A 16,775-nucleotide genomic window follows, 5' to 3' on the forward strand; every position below is an offset into this window, starting at 1 on the left:
CAACAGCCACAGAGACCTCTAATATTGGACACTGGGTTTAACCCTGTTCTGTATTAAACAGGCCTATCTGATACTGGGGTGATATAGTTAATCTGACCCTTAATTCATTCAATTCTAAAAGTGAATAACATTGATTCAAGTACAGTGACTACCTTGGCAATCTGTCAATAAAGTGGTGTCAGTTCATGCAGATCCGTGTCTGAACTCAATTCCATTACTTATTTTTGTTACTTACTGGACTGTTTCTCTCTTTTCTCTCCTCTCGCTCCAGCCTCTATCTGCCTCTGGTGTTCCTCTCTCTCTCTGGTGCCTCTCATTCCCTCTGCTACCTCCTCTCCCTCTGTCACTCTCACCTGCCTCTCATTCTCTGTTATTAGTGCTTAGGAAGGCAGGTGGGACAGTTTCCTTTGATAGCCGAGGGCCAAGAATATAAGAACAGGGAGAGTGTGCTGGAACTGCATTAAACACCAGTTAGACCACAGCCGGAGCACTGCAGACAGTTCTGGTCACCACATTACAGGAAGGATGTGATTACACTAGAGGCACAGGAAAGGAGATTTATTTATTTATTTTTATTAATTTGGAGTGCCCAATTAATTTTTTCCAATTAAGGTTTTATTTTAATAAACATTTTATTGAGATATTTCTTTGTCATTGTAACAGCAACAAAATCAACAATGTACATAACAAGAAAAATATTAACATAGTACAAATACTGCCTCCCACACCCACAGGTCCTACAATTACTTACCTCCCTAATCTACGCGAGCCTAACTCCCCTTCCCTTCTGCTGACGATTAATTCTCTGCGAGGAAGTCGACGAATGGTTGCCACCCCCGGGCGAACCCTAACAGAGACCCTCTCATGGCGACCTTAATTTTCTCCAGGCAGAGAAAGCCAGCCATGTCCGAAAGCCAGGTCTCCAATTTCGGGGGCTTTGAGTCCCTTCATGCTAGTAATAGGCGCCTCCGGGCTACCAGGGAAGCAAAGACCAGAACGTCCGCCTCTTTCTCCTCCTGGATTCCCGGATTCTGCGACACCCCAAGAATCGCCACCTCTGGACTCATTGCCACCCTCGTATTTAATACCGTGGATATGGCATCGGCAAACCCCTGCCAAAACCCCCTCAGTTTTGGGTATGCCCAGAACATATGGACATGGTTCGCTGGCCCCCGCCCCCCACCCGCGCACTTCGCACACCTGTCTTCCACCCTAAAGAATCTGCTCATCCGGGCCACTGTCATGTGAGCCCGGTGAATGACCTTAAATTGGATAAGGCTGAGCCTGGCACATGTTGCGGTCGTGTTGACCCGACTCAACGCGTCCACCCAAAGGCCCTCCTCTAACTCTCCCCCCAGCTCCTCCCACTTTTGCTTCGACTCCTCAGTCTGCTTCTCCTCCAATCCCATAAGCTCTTTATATATGTCTGAGACGCTCCCCTCTCCTATCCATCCTCTAGAAACCACCCTATCCTGAATTCCCCTTAACGGCAGGAGTGGGAAGGTTGGTACCTGCTTCCGCAAAAAGTCCCGTACCTGTAAATATCGAAATTCATTTCCCCCCCGCCAATGCAAACTTCTCCTCCAGCGCCCTCATACTCGGGAAGCTTCCTTCGATACACAAGTCCCCCATCCTCTCAATCCCAGCTCTCCACCAAATTCGGAACCCCCCCGTCCATCCTCCCTGGGGCAAACCGATGGTTATCGCAGATTGGGGACCACACCGATGCCCCCTCTGCTTCCACATGTCTCCTCCACTGCCCCCAGACTCTCAGGCCGCCACCACCACTGGACTGGTGGAGTACCGCGCCTGTGGGAATGGCAGAGGCGCTGTTACCAATGCCACTCCTGACTTGTTCCCTTACAAGAAGCCGCCTCCAGGCGCACCCACGCCGGCTCCCCCCCCCCCCCCCCCCACACCCACCACGACCAGCCACCTCCTAACCATGGCAATGTTAGCCGCCCTGCAGTAATTGCTGAAATTTGGCACCACCAGCCCTCCATCCCCCCCCCCCCCCCCCGACTCCGCTCGAGCATTGCCCTCTTCACCCGTGGGGGCTTGCCCCCCCACACAAAGCCCACAATAATCTTATTGATCCGCTTAAAAAAGGACCGTGGGATGAATATGGGGAGGCATTGGAAAACAAATAGGAATCTCGGGAGGACCATCATTTTTACGAACTGCACCCTACCCGCCAGAGACAACGGGAGCGCATCCCATATCCGGAAATCCTCCTTCATCTGTTCCACCAACCGGGCCTTGTTCAATTTATGAAGCCTGCCTCAATCCCTCACCACCTGAATACCCAAGTACCTAAAACTGTCCCCTACCACTCTAAACGGCAGTTCCCCCAGTCGCCTCACCTGACCCCTCGCCTGGAACATAAACATCTCGCTCTTCCCCATATTAAGCTTGTACCCCGAAAACCGGCCGAATTCCCCTAAAATTCCCATAATTTCTTCCATCCCCTCCTCTGGGTCTGAGACATACAACAGTCGATCGTGGTGGCTACCACATAGGCCGTCCGCATACAGCGAGACTCGGTCCCCAACCCCTCCGGACCAACCACTTCCAGCCCCTTGAGGTCCTCCGAGCAATTGCCAGCGGCTCTATCCCCAGCACAAACAGCAGTGGGGAGAGGAGACATCCCTGTCTCGTCCCCCGGTGCAGTGTGAAATAGTCCTAAGTCGTCCTGTTTGTCCGTACACTTGCAACCAGAGCCCGGTACACCATCCTAACCCAGTCAACAAAGCCCCTTCCAACCCTGAACCACTCCAGCACCTCCCATAAGTAATCCCACTCGACTCGGTCAAAGGCTTTTTCCATCGCCTCAACTTCCCTACCTTCCGGGGGCACCATGATCACGTTTAGCAGCCTTCTTACATTGGCCCCCAGCTGCCTGCCCTTAACGAACCCAGTCTGATCCTCCACTATAACGTCCGGTACACAGACCTCAATCCTGGAGGACAAAATTCTGGCCAGATGTTTGGCATCTACGTTCAGCAAGGAAATAGGCTTGTAAGACCCACATAGCCCCGGGTCCTTGTCCCTTTTCAGAATGAGCGAGATCATGGCCTGTGACATTGTCTGGGGCAGAGCCCCTCTTTCCTAGGCCTCGTTAAAGACCTTCATCAGCACCGGCCCCAATATTCCAGACAATTTTTTATAGAACTCGGCTTGGTGCCCGTCTGGTCCCGAGGCCTTGCCCGACTGCATGGCCTTCAAACCCTCCAGCCCGAGTGGGGCCCCCAGCCCTTCTACTAGCTCCCCATAATTAAGGGGCAATTTATTGTGGCCAATCTACCTACCCTGCACATCTTTGTGTTGTGGGGGGCGAAACCCACGCAAACACGGGGCAAATGCGCAAACTCCACACGGACAGTGACCCAGAGCCGGGATCGAACCTGGGACCTCGGCGCCATGAGGCAATGTAACCACTGTGCCACGGTGCTGCCCGCTGCAGAGGAGATTTATGATGATGTTGCCCGGGATGGAGAATTCTAACAATGAGGAAAGATTGGATCTCCCCAGTGTGAATTCGCTGGTGTACAGTGAGTTGCTCCGATCGCTTGAATCTAGTCCCATAGTGAGAGCACCTGAACGGTCTCTCATCAGTGTGAACAAGCTGATGGGACATCAGTTCACGGGACGTTTTATAGCATTTCCCACAGTTTAGACATTTGAAAGGTCTGTCTTTCATAATAATAATCTCTATTGTCACAAGTAAGCTCACATTAACGTTGCAACAAAGTGAAAAGCCCCAAGTCGCCACATTCTGCTGCCTGATCGGGACACGGAGGGAGTGCGGTTGATGAGGTGAGACAGTAGCGCGCAGGCGCAATGCTATTGTTCGTCTGGAGGAGAGTCCTTTGTCCCGCGGAAGCAAAGTTAGCGTCAGGCGGTGGGAGGGAGGATCCGTAAACCCTTCACAATCATTGTCAGCTCCCTGGTTTGCAGCTGCGGGGCTTCTCCCTCCTAGGAACAGGCCCAGGTTAAAGGTCACCATCCTGCTTCAGCGACTGGAGGATGGTTCACATCAGAGGATGGGGGAGGGAGACAATAAATAAGAGCTTACACTTTGCACTCAAATCAATGAGGACTCTGATCTCTGGAAAGGAAGGAAGCCCTGGGAGGTGGGCGGGGAGGATTCACAAACACCCGCTGGAGGCCCCAAACCGCCAAGAAGAGCCCACAGATCCTGACTTTGCAGCTCCCGGGGCTTGATTGCTTCAGCTGCGGCCGTCTTGGTGAAACAACAGAGTGGGCGGGGCATCAGGATTCCAGTGACCAGGAGAGAAAATTACCGATTTATTCTCACTGCACAGAGGGACTTGAGAACTGAACCCAGCCAGAGTGGAGGGAGCGGGTAAACTGTAAGGAAAGGAATTTTGAAGATGGTTTGAAAGGTTTGGCAGACTGACAAACTCTCATGGTGAAAATTAAACATAAGCTTGCATGGGTCTGCGTGAAGAGGTGGGCGGTGTTGGGTGGGCTGCTGACAGAAATGTGAGGCCAGGGAGGGGGTGGTTGGCTGCCAGAACGGTTGGAACAGAGTTCTACATAGGTCCAGTTGACGAGTCAGACACCCAAGCAGCAAATCTCAGTGGATTCAAATATGGCCCAGAAAATGTGGGCTGGTTTGTCACCCTGGGGTTTGGATTCCAGCATAGGGAGGAGGGAGAACGTATGTGATGAGGATTTACTGTTTCGCAGAAAGAAGTGCAGAAAACCTGTTCCATACAAACTAGAATTGTCTTTCCTTCATTTTTATTCGGTATTGGCAATGATGATGTTTATAAACTCCTTTTTATGGGAAATTTGAAATCTACAGGTGGGAAATCGTCCAACCTGGAGAGACACAAGGACATCCACACCACAGACAAACCACGGAAATGTGGGGCCTGTGGGAAGGCATTCATATCTCCATCCCAACTGGAAACACATCTGCGTAGTCACTCAGGGGAGAGACCTTCCACCTGCTCCATGTGTGGGAAATAATTTAATCGATTGTTCAACCTTCGCACACACCAGCGAATTCACACTGGAGAGCGGCCATTCATCTGCTCTGTGTGTATGAAGGGATTCAGCAGTTCATCACAAACGTGGTCACACTGGGGAAAGACCGCCCATCTGCTTCAAGTGTGGGAAGAGATTTACTAATTCACCTGACCTTCTTACCCACCAGCGAGTTCACATCGGGGAGAGGCCTTTCAACTGCTCCATGTGTGGGAAGAGATTCACGCAGTCACAAAACCTAATGAGACACAGGCGAGTTCACAAATAACTTTTGGAAGTAGATTCAGCTGAATGGATGATCTCAGTGTCAGTGACAAAGAAATCAATGAGCTCCTTGCACTTGTTCGAAGTCATGAGAGAGATTTAAGAAGATGATCATGAAGAACAGAATCTGGGTTGTCCTTGCTTCCAGGAACAATCCAGAACCAGGGGCTGGTTTAGCACACTGGGCTAAATCGCTGGCTTTTAAAGCAGACCAAGGCAGGCCAGCAGCACGGTTCGATTCCCATACCAGCCTCCCCGAACAGGTGCCGGAATGTGGCGACTAGGAGCTTCTCACAGTAACTTCATTGAAGTCTACTCGTGACAATAAGCGATTTTCATTTTCAAATAGTGATCAGTTTAGGCAGAGGAGAGCAGGGCCAGGTAGAGCTGGATGTGTTGCTGCTGCCTCTGGTAATCAACAGTTCAACCCGTTGATAAGACTGCGCCAAGTGAAAAGGGAATTGGCAAGAATGAGAAAATGGGCAGCAAATTATCTTCAAGTTTACAAATGATAAAAGTTGGGATGCTGGTCAGGAGTGTGTTTGAATCATCAAGTTTAAAGATAACAGTTGCATAGATGTTGGTTTCAGAGCAGACACACTGAGGTGAGGGCTCGGTCAGGTAATATTATTGAGCTGGATATAAACAGTCTTAGTGATGGTGCAAATATGTAGTCAAAAGCTCATCTTCTGGTCAAATATGACATTGAAATCTGCATTAGTCGCACACAGTGCGGGTACCACCTACAAGATGCACTGCAGCAACTCATCAAGGCTCTTTAGACAGTACTTTTCAACCCGTGACCACCTCATACGACAAGCACAGCAGACACATGAGAACACCATCACCTGCAGGTTCCCCTCCAAGCCACACAACATCCTGACTTGGAACTATGCCACTGTTCCTTCACTGTTGTTGGGTGAAAATCCTGGAACTCCCACCCTGGCTACGCTGTGGCTCAACCTACACATCATGTATTACAGCGGTTTGAGAAGACAACTCACCACCAACTTCTCGAGGGCAATTAGGAATGGGCAATGATTTCTCCCAGTAGTATCCACTCCCTGTGAAAGGATAAAATAAACACAGTTGCCAGGGAGGTGGATGGTGACTAGAAAATGGAGTTTGTAGCAGGGCCATAAGACAATGGCTTCACTATTTCTTTTTAAAAATAAATTTAGAGTACCCAATTATTATTTTCCAATTTAGCGTGGCCAATCCAACTATGCTGCACATCTTTGGGTTGTGGGGATTAAACCCACGCAGACACTCGGAGCCATGAGGTCATGTTGCAGCTGTACAAATCTCTGGTGTGGCCGCATTTGGAGTATTGCGTGCAATTCTGGTCGCCGCATTATAGGAAGGATGTGGAAGCATTGGAAAGGGTGCAGGGGAGATTTACCAGAATGTTGCCTGGTATGGAGGGAAGATCTTATGAGGGAAGGCTGAGGGACTTGAGGCTGTTTTCGTTAGAGAGAAAAAGGTTAAGAGGTGACTTAATTGAGGCATACAAGATGATCAGAGGATTAGATAGAGTGGACAGTGAGAGCCTTTTTCCTCGGATGGTGATGTCTAGCACGAGGGGACATAGCTTTAAATTGAGGGGAGATAGATATAGGACAGATGTCAGAGGTAGTAAGAGCGTGGAATGCCCTGCCTGCAACAGTAGTGGACTCGCCAAAATTAAGGGCCTACAAATGGTCATTGGATAGACATATAGACGATAAGGGAATAGTGTAGATGGGCTTTCGAGTGGTTTCACAGGTCGGCGCAACATTTGAGGGCCAAAGGGCCTGTGCTGCGCTGTAATGTTCTATGACACTGGGAGAATGTGCAAGCTCAATGACTTCACTATTTCCAATGTTTAATTGGAGGGAATGTCTGTTCACCCAATTCTGAATGTCAGACAAGTCAGGACAATGTGTGAATTGGAGGTGGTGGTTTTCATATACACCTCTTACTTTGGGGAAGTTGGGGGTTTGAGATTCTGTCAAAGTTATTGTTCAAGTTGTAGTTGTATAAAATCTGTCTCTTTCACCTCTTGTCTCTCCACTTCTATTTGTCCCCTTCTGCTTCCAAAGTGTCCAGAGTCTAGTGTAGGCCCACTGACCCAGGGTGACCAGCTGTCATCTTGGTAGAAACAAAGTAGAAACTTGGTAGAAGTGGCGCACGTGCAGCCATTTTGGTGAGGGAACAGGAAGTGGAGGCTTCAGGGTCCCAGTGACCAGGAGAAAAATCATTCTGAACCCTGGACCTTCCCATCCAATAATTTTAATAGTCAAACATATTTTTCTGTTGATATTTTTGAAATACTCTCGCACTGCCCACTGAAAAACCTTCATTTAACTACCTGTATCACAATGGCAGTTGAGCAAAACTCAGTGAGTTCCAGGATCTGCCTGAAAAGGCAGCGATACGATTCACTAATTAATTTTAAAAGAGAGGTGGATAGTTACCTGAGTATGAGAAGGTGCATGGCTAGGGACACAAAACGGGAATGAGAGACTGAACAAGTCCGTTCTTTCTAAAAGTCAGCACAGGAAAGATGGGCTGAACAACTCTTGTGCAATGCACCTCTACGATTCTCGGAACCTGAATGGAACCAAAATAACATCCGAAATCGTTATTGGTCATTTTACTAAATGTAAAGAGGACACGGTCCATCAAGAGCCACTTAAGAGCAGAATAAACAGGAGCAGTTGGAGGACATAGAGCCTGCTCCACTTTTTCTCCTTGTCGCCATTTTCCTTCTTTCCCTCTGTAACCAATAATCTGTTGAATTCAGTCTTGAATATACTCAGCGACTGAGCATTCACAGCCTTCAAGGGTGTAGAATTCCAATTTACAAACTTGAATGAAGAAACACCTCATCTTATTCACATATCGCCATTAACATCTCAAGATGTTTTACCGGAGGATAGGCAGACAGGGATTCCTACAAATAGTTGTTTGTGGTTCATTGCAGTTCCTTGACAAGGTATCGGCTTTATTCTGAGTGTTGTGAAGGCTGAGCTGACTTTGCTGGTACGCCTGCTTTGCAGAGATGATCAGACAAGAGTAATGCTGCTGGGCTCAATGCTTTTTCATCAACAATGATTCAGCCTCTGCAGGAAATTGAGAAAAGAGGCAGCATTGCTCTGCGACCACACAGGATAGTACTGGTTAGATTCAATGTCTTTATCCAGAGGGTGTGGAACTTGCAGCCACATGGACTGGTTGAGGAAAACAGCATGAATGCACTTCGCAAGTTGCAGACACAAGAGAGAAAGGAATAGAAATACCTGCTGACAGAGAGAAGCGATAGGCTCATAGGGAATATATACACTGACACTGGGTACAATGACCTGTTTTTGTGCTGTCTATTGAGTTTCATTCTACTTCAATTCTTTTTACAGGGTATTGGAATGGAAAGACTTACAGACAGCAAACTCAAGGTTTTTGAGAGACTTTTGATTTGTCAGGATATGAAAATCATCGACCCCTGAATGTGGAAGGAGAAATGTTTGTCTTCTATCTGTGGGAAGGTCAGTGTGACTGAAAAAAGCACCGAGACACATACATACGCAAGTGAATGTGTTCCAGTGAGCTGACTGTGAAAAGAGCCTTAACCAGTTACACAGCCTGAAAAAACATCACATAATTCACAGCAGAGAGAAACTGTACACGATGTTCTGTGTGTGAATGAGGCTCCAATCTGGAGAGACACAAGGTCATCGGCACCATGGAGAAACGGTGGAAATGTCACTGAAGGTAAGCATGCAGGTACAGCAGGTGGTGAAGAAGAAAAATGGTACCTTGGCCTTATTAGCAGGATTTGAGTACAGGAGCAGGGATGTCTTGTTGCAATTTTACAGGGCCTTGGTGAGGCCACACCTGGGATATTGTCTGCAGCTTTGGTCTCCTTATCTGAGGAAGGATGTTCTTGCTATAGAGGGAGTGCAGCGAAGGTTTACCAGACTGATTCCTGGGATGGCGAGACTGACGTATGAGGAGAGATTCAGCCAGTTAGGATTATGTTCGCTGGAGATCAGAAGAATGAGAGGGATCTTATGGAAACCTATAAAATTCTAACAGGACTAGACAAAGTAAATGCGGGAAGTCCAGCACCATGCATCATAGTTTAAGGGTATGGGGTAGACTACTTAGGACAGAGATGAGGAGAAATTTCTTCACCCAGAGAGTGGTCAGCCTGTGGAATTCGCTACCACAGAAACAGTTGAGGACAAAACATTGTCTGCTTTCAAGAAGCAGTTAGATACAGATCTCCGGGCAAAAGGGATCAAAGGATGTGGAGGGAAAGCGGGGAACAGGTTACTGAGTTGGATGATCAGCCATGATCATAATGAATGATGGAGCAAGCTCAAAGGGCCGAATGGCCTCCTCCTGCTTCTATTTTCTATGTTTCTATGTGAGGCTGAAGTTTGTCTTGAGGGAATCAAACATTTTGGTGCCTTTTCCAATTGTACAATTAAATTGTGATTCACACTGAAAGGTTCTCTTTCACTCAGTAATGATAACGTTTCACTTTTCTCAGCATAGACATTTTAGATTAAATACCAATTGTTCACTTCTCTTGTAGCTGGTGTGTGGAGATCATGTTCACTGCAGACCTGTCAGCAGAGAAACCGCACTGTGCTTCTGGATACATTCAATCTGCAAGTAGATGGATCTTTTAGACATGACCCGAGTGAAGGTCCTCCCAGTGATGTTAAGGAGTGAGGTGTCCCTGTAGTTGTTGGAATCTCCTCTGTCACTGCTGATTTTATATATTGTGATGGTTTTGCATCACACGTATGGAATGGTTCCTGTCACCCATCAGAGACGTCGGAGGTCATGAAGGTGCGACAGCCGATGGGACTTTCCGTGTGTAAGCAGATCAGCTGGAATCCCATCCTTGCCGGGTGCCTTTCTGAATGACCTTTTGAAGTTCAAGTGGTGAGGGTTCCTTGTCCAACTCAACCATGACAGGAGCTGCAATAGAGACAATCAGAGTCTGGGAGACGTCCAGCTCACAGCCGTGATCAACCCAGCAGAACATCTGTTTACTTCTGTTGGTAAGAACTTCACCAGCTGCCAATTTCAGCCGGGCAACTTTGGTGATGGTCGGATAAAGATCCCTCTTGATCCCATCAGACATAGATTTCCATTGTCACAGGCAGCTTGGAATTATTGACAGAGGCTGGTCCAATGTTTATTTGCACAGGATCTCCCTGATATTTACACAACTGTCTTGGCTACTTTCAAGTAATGCAGTGTTCTAGCTGTTGGGTTTATGTTGCACATCAGGTCGACTTTGCTTTTTGCTTCAATGACAGATGTCATCTCGGCTGAGTGAGTCTGAACCAGTCTTTGTTGTGGGTTCCGCCTTTACCAAATGTTGCTGCTGCTGTGTCAGAAATGATTCAACTCAGCGACTTACAAACTTCATCAGTATTAATGTTGATGTTCAGGTTTTTAAGCGTTTTTTAAAGTACATGTATAATATTTCACCGTTTGTTTCGCTTCCTTCACAATTTAATATCATAATGGACAGAACACTGAAGAAGTCAGTAAGAATTGTCAGCAAGGATTAATCTGCAGTTTGTAATTGGAGATGTTAATCAGTGGAACCTTTTAGACACTGATTTGCATCAAAGATCAAGTTAGGATTGAAGTGCAAGTTCAGAATTTTACTGTACATGTGTTCCTGTTGAGAGTTCTTGAATTAAGGTAAAAAAATCACAAATGGGGCTCTTAAAAAGGGACATTGCAGCCCCAAAAATCATTGATATCTTCAGGATATTAAACTGCAGCCAGTTATAGGGATTGTTAACATCAGCAGAATCAAACCAGATATTGTCAGACTATCAATCCTGGATGTGATTAGCAGCAGCAAAACAGCAGATTCCAATCCCTGGTCATTTGTGAACTCGCTGGTGTCTCAGCAGGTGTTGTGACTGAGTGAATCCCGCTCCACACAAGGAGCAGGAGAACCGTCTCCCCCCCGGTGTGCTCCCACTGATGTGTCAGCAGTTGGGATGCCCAAGGAAATCCCATCCCACACACAGAGCAGGTGAACGGCTTCTCCCCAGTGTGAGTGCGTTGGTGCTCACTGAGGTCAGTTGACTGACTGAAACTCTCTCCACAGGTGATGCACCTGAATGGTTCCTCATTTGTGTGCATTTGGTGGTGTGTCTGGAGGGTGAATACCTGAGTGAATCCCTTCCCACACACAAAGCAAATGAATGGTTTCTGACTCGTGTGAATTCGCTGGTGTTCAGTGAGGATGGATAAAGACTTGAATTTCTCTTCACAGGTTGTGCAGCTGAATGGTTTCTTCTCAGCGTGAACTCGCTGGTGTAAGCGAAGGGCAGATGACTGAGTGAACCTCCTCTCACACACAGAACAGTTGAATGGCCTTTCCCCAGTGTGAACGCGTCGATGGATTTCCAGCCGGGGTGAAGAATTGAATCCTTCACCACAGTCCTCACATTTCCACGGTTTCTCCATGGTGCCAGTTTCCTCATATCTCTCCAGTTTGGACAGTCAGTTGAAGCTTTGTCCACACACACAGAACACCTGTATGGTTTCTCCCTGCTGCGAATCGTGTGATTTTTTTACAGGCTGTTTCACTGGTTGAAGCTCTTTGTACAGTCAATGTACTGGAACACTCTCATTCCATTGTGTGTCCTGATGCTTTTCCAGTCACAATGATGTCTGAAATGGTGTCACACAGGCAGAACACACAAACATTTCTCCTTCCAAATTCAATGACTAATGATATTCTGGCCGTGGCGACTCAGTGACTCTGTCAGATCATGCTGTGATGTTCGGTTTGAGCTTCCTGTCTGTAAATCCACCCATTCTAGTGCCCTGGAAAATAAGTTTACAAAACGTTATACAGAGAGAAATCCTGAACATACAATATATTTTCCTCATTTGTACCTGCAAAACAGTAAATCCTACTCCCATACACTCTCTTGCTCCCCGCGCGGAATGCAAATCCCAGGGTGATTAATGGTCCCATATTTTACAGAAATGTATCTGAGTCCACTGCCCCAGTCTGCATGCTGCCTGGATGCTGGCTGTCCTACCAATTGGATCTTTGTCACTGCACAGAACCATGTTCCTTACCGCTTCTATGTTCCAACAGCTCTGGCAAACACCACCCTTAATTTTCACCATGAGAGTTGGTCAGCCCGTCAAACCCAGCACAGCACCTTCACAATTATTTTCCTTACAGTTTACCTCCTGCCTCCACTCTGGCTGGGTTCAGTTCTCAAGCCTCTTTGCAAAGTGAGAATAAAATCAATTAATCACTCATTTTCTGTCCTGGTCACTGGGACCCTGATGCCCGCTCACTGGGACACACAAGAAGTAAACAAGCCCCGGGAGCTGCAAACTCGGGACCTGCAGGTTCCTATTGGGGGTTTGGGGCCTCCAGCGGGTGTTTGTGAATCCTCCCCGCCCACCTCCCAGGGTTTCCTTCATTCCCCGAGATCAGGGGCGAAATTCTCCCCCAACGGCGGGATGTCCGCCGACTGGCGCCAAAGCCGGCGCCAATCAGACGGGCATCGCACCGGCAAAAAGGTGCGGAAGTCTCCGCATCTTTGGCGGCCTAGCCCCAACATTGAGTGGCTAGGCCGACGCCGGAGGGATTTCCGCCCCGCCAGCTGGCGGAAATGGCGTTTGTTGCCCCGCCAGCTGGCGCGGAAATGCGGCGCATGCGCGGGAGCGTCAGCGGCCGCGGTCAGTTTCCCAGCGCATGCGCGGGAGCGTCAGTGGCCGCTGTCAGTTTCCCGCGCATGCGCAGTGGGGAGAGTCACTTCCGCCTCCGCCATGGTGGAGACCGTGGCGGAGGCTTAAGGGAAAGAGCGCCCCCATGGCACAGGCCCGCCCGCGGATCGGTGGGCCCCGATCGCGGGCCAGGCCACCGTGGGGGCACCCCCCGGGGTCAGATCGCCCCTCGCCCCCCCCCCCCAGGACCCCGGAGCCCGCCCACGCCGCCTGGTCCCGCCGGTAAATACCAGGTTTGATTTACGCCGGCGGGACAGGCAATTCCTGGGCGGGACTTCGGCCCATCCGGGCCGGAGAATCCAGCGGGGGGTCCCGCCAACCGGCGCGGCCGGATTCCCGCCCCCGCCCAATCTCCGGGAGCAGAGACTTCGGCGGGGGCGGTATTCACGGCGGCCAACGGCCATTCTCCGACCCGGCGGAGAATCCTCATTGATTTGAGTCCAAAGTGACAGCTCTTATTTACTGTCCCCCCTCCTCTGGTGTGAACCATCCTCCAGTCGCTGAAGTCGGATGGTTAACCTGGGCCTGGTCCCGGCAGCTAAAACCAGGGAGCTGACAATGATTCTGAAGGGTTTGCGGATCCTCCCACCCACCGCCTGACGCTGACTCCGCTTCTCCGGGACAAAGGAGTCCCTTCCCGAGGCCTACACTGGAATTGCGCATGCTCCAAACTCCGTTCCCGCGCCTGCGCACTGGTGTCCAACTATAGCAGCCGCATTGCGCATGCTCTGCATCACAATGCCAGGTTGATTGACAGCAGCTCCAGACCAATACGAAGAGGGGACGGACCTGGATGCCTGAATGGGAGCGGCTGATCCGCCAACCAATCAGAGTGAATGAGGGGCGGGCCTGAGCTCGGATCTTCCTCATTGGTTGAAACTCGGCATCATTTTGAAAGCTTATCTGTCTCAAACTCCAGGAGAAAACTGCACCTTTCTGTTTGTGGCTTTAAACAGATGAGACCCTGTGGGTGTGGAGCAAATATTTCAACGTTTGTTCATCAAATGTGGAAATCTGAAACTATGTCCACAGAATTCAGGGGCTGACTTCAAAATAGAACTGGGCAGACAGGGAATGTCTCCAGTAACAGAATATGCTGGACAATCTCAGCAGGTCCGACAGCATCTGTGGAGTAAAGGGAGCAAATGTTTTGTGTCTGCATGACTCTTTGTCAAAGCCATCCATACTCGAAACATTAGCTCCCTTTCTCTCCCCAGATGCTGTCAGACCTGCTGAAATACTTGAGTTTTTACTGCTTTTGTTTCAGATTCCAGCATCTGTCGTAATTTGCTTTTATCGGAATGTCGACAGTACCTTGTTTTGGGGTCACTGCGTATCATTTTTCCCCCACTTACCATTACCTGTTTAAATGTGAAGAAAGAGCTTGTCACGAATGAGACACAGTAACTGACACCCTGTTCAAAATGAAACTAAAGTCACTGTCTGTCTTTACCAAGGATATAGAGGCTACCCAGGCCATGGAGGCAGATTAAGAAACTTTGTCGCCAGAGCGGCACGGTAGGACAGTGATTAGCACTGTTACTCCATAGCGCCAGGGTCCCGGGTTTGATTCCCGGCTTGGGTCCCTGCCTGTGCAGAGTCTGCATGTTCTCCCTGTGTCTCCGTGGGTTTCCTCCAGGTGCTCCGGTTTCCTTCCACAAGTCCTGGAGGACATGCTTGCTAGGTTAATTGGACATTCTGAATTCTCCCTCCGTGTACCTGAACAGGCGCCGACGTGTGGTGACGAGGGGATTTTCACAGGTTCAATGCAATGTTAATATAAGCCTACTTGTGACAATAATAAAAATTATTATTTTTAATTGATAAGGAGGAAGTGTTAAATTGAGAATTTAAATTACAGTGGAGCTGGCAATAATTTCCCAGTCTTTGCTGGAGGTGCCAGAGGACTGGAGAATTACAAATCTTATGCATTTGTTCAATAAGGATAGCCCCAGCAATTGCAGATCAGTTAGTTTAACATCATTGGTGGGCAAGCTTATAGAATCAATTATTCCAAATAGAATTTTAAAACATGGAAAATTATGGACTGATTTGCAAGAACCAGTATCAATCCACCTACCCTGCACATCTTTGGGTTCTGGGGGTGAGACCCACATAGACATGGGGAGAATGTGCAAACTCCGCATGGACAGTGACCCAGGGCCAGGATCAAATCCGTGTCCTTGGTGCTGTGAGGCAGCAGTGCTAACCACTGCGCCACCGTGCCGCCCAACTGACAGATTTCTGAATGTCAATAACACAAAGGGATATGGGGATAGTGTGGGGGGAAAGGCATTGAAGTGGATGATCAGCCATGATCGTATTGAATGGTGGAGCAGGCTCAATGGGCTGAATGGCCAACTCCTGCTCCTATGTTCCAATGATGCAAAGATAGGGAGGAAATTAAATTGTGAAGAGGACATAAGGAGGTTACAAAAATATATGTTAAATGAGTGGTATAAAATTTCCCAAATGGAGTGCAATGTAGGAAAAGTTATTACTTGAAGATTTGTATTCATTGCAGAGCTCGGAGGTTCGGAGGGATCTGGGTGTCCAAGAGCATGAATCACAAAAGGTGAGTATAAAGGTACAGCAAGTAATTAGGAAAGCTAATAGAATGTCATTGTTTATTGTGAGGGGAATGGAATACAAAAGTAGGGAGGTTATCTTATGAGGAATGAATGGACAGGCTGGGCTTGTGTCCGATGGAGTTTAGGTGACTTGATTGAACCTTGATGTTGGATGTGGAAAGGATGTTTCCTCTTGTGAGAGAATCTAGAAATTGAAGTCTTCTTAAAGTAACAACAGTGGTTAGCACTGTTGCCTCATGGCATTGAGGACACGGGTTTGATCCCGGCTCCAAGTCACTGTCTGTGTAAAGTTTGCACATTCTCCCCGTGTCTGCGTGGGTCTCATTCCCCCAACCCATATATTAGCAGGGTAGGTGGATTAGCCAGGCTAAATTGCCCCTTAATTGGAATTTTTAAAAAGTAGCAACTTGCCCCTTTAAGGCAGAGAAGAACTTTTTTTCTCGCAATGGGTGCTGAGTCTTTGGAACTCTCTTCCTAAGGGCAGTGGAAGCAGACTCTTTGAATATTTAGAAGGCAGAGCTGGATAGATTAGTGTTAAGCAAGAGGGTGAAAGGTTATCGGGACAATAGGTGGGGCGAAGACCATCATATGACGATATGAAATAGGAAGAAGAGGAGGCTGTTCAGCCTTTAAATAGGATCATGGCTGATTCAACATTTCTCTCGTCCACTTTCCTGCCCTTTCCCTGGAATCCTTGATTCCCTCACTGATCAAGAATCTATCTCAGCTTTAAATATACACAGGGACTCTGTCCCCACAGATTTCAGTTCCACAGATTCACAACCCTCAGAGAAAAAATTCCTCTTCATCTCAGTCTCAAATTGACATCTCTTTATTCTGGGCCTAGACTCTCCCACGAGGGGAAACATCCTCTCAGCATTTACCCTGTGAAGCCCCTGAAGAATCCTGTATGTTTCAATGAGATCATCTCTCAATCTTCTAAATTCCAATGAGTAGAGTCCAAACCTGTTTAACCTTTGCTCCTAAAACAATCCCTTCATACCGGGGATCATCATAGTGAATCTTCTCTAACCCTCCTCCAATAAAATAATATCTCTCCTTAAATAAGGGGGCCAAAACTGCTGACACTATCTCTGTAGGCATTTCTTTAGGATCCTAAGGTGTAAG

The 16,775-nt window shown here is 48.1% G+C and overlaps 1 protein-coding gene and 1 long non-coding RNA gene across 2 annotated transcripts in view; both read right to left on the minus strand.

The window, feature by feature from the left end:
- The window catches only part of LOC140422430 (uncharacterized), a 94,594-nt gene that overhangs the window by 42,892 nt on the left and 34,927 nt on the right, over positions 1-16,775 (minus strand). The window lies entirely within an intron of this gene.
- LOC140422450 (uncharacterized) lies at positions 8,626-12,744 on the minus strand. The gene is made up of 2 exons (XR_011947463.1): positions 12,394-12,744; positions 8,626-12,132 (listed from the first exon to the last, which is right to left on the minus strand). It is a non-coding gene; the product is annotated as an uncharacterized lncRNA (long non-coding RNA).

This window comes from Scyliorhinus torazame, chromosome 5, assembly GCF_047496885.1.
Source record: "Scyliorhinus torazame isolate Kashiwa2021f chromosome 5, sScyTor2.1, whole genome shotgun sequence".
NCBI lineage: Eukaryota > Metazoa > Chordata > Chondrichthyes > Carcharhiniformes > Scyliorhinidae > Scyliorhinus > Scyliorhinus torazame.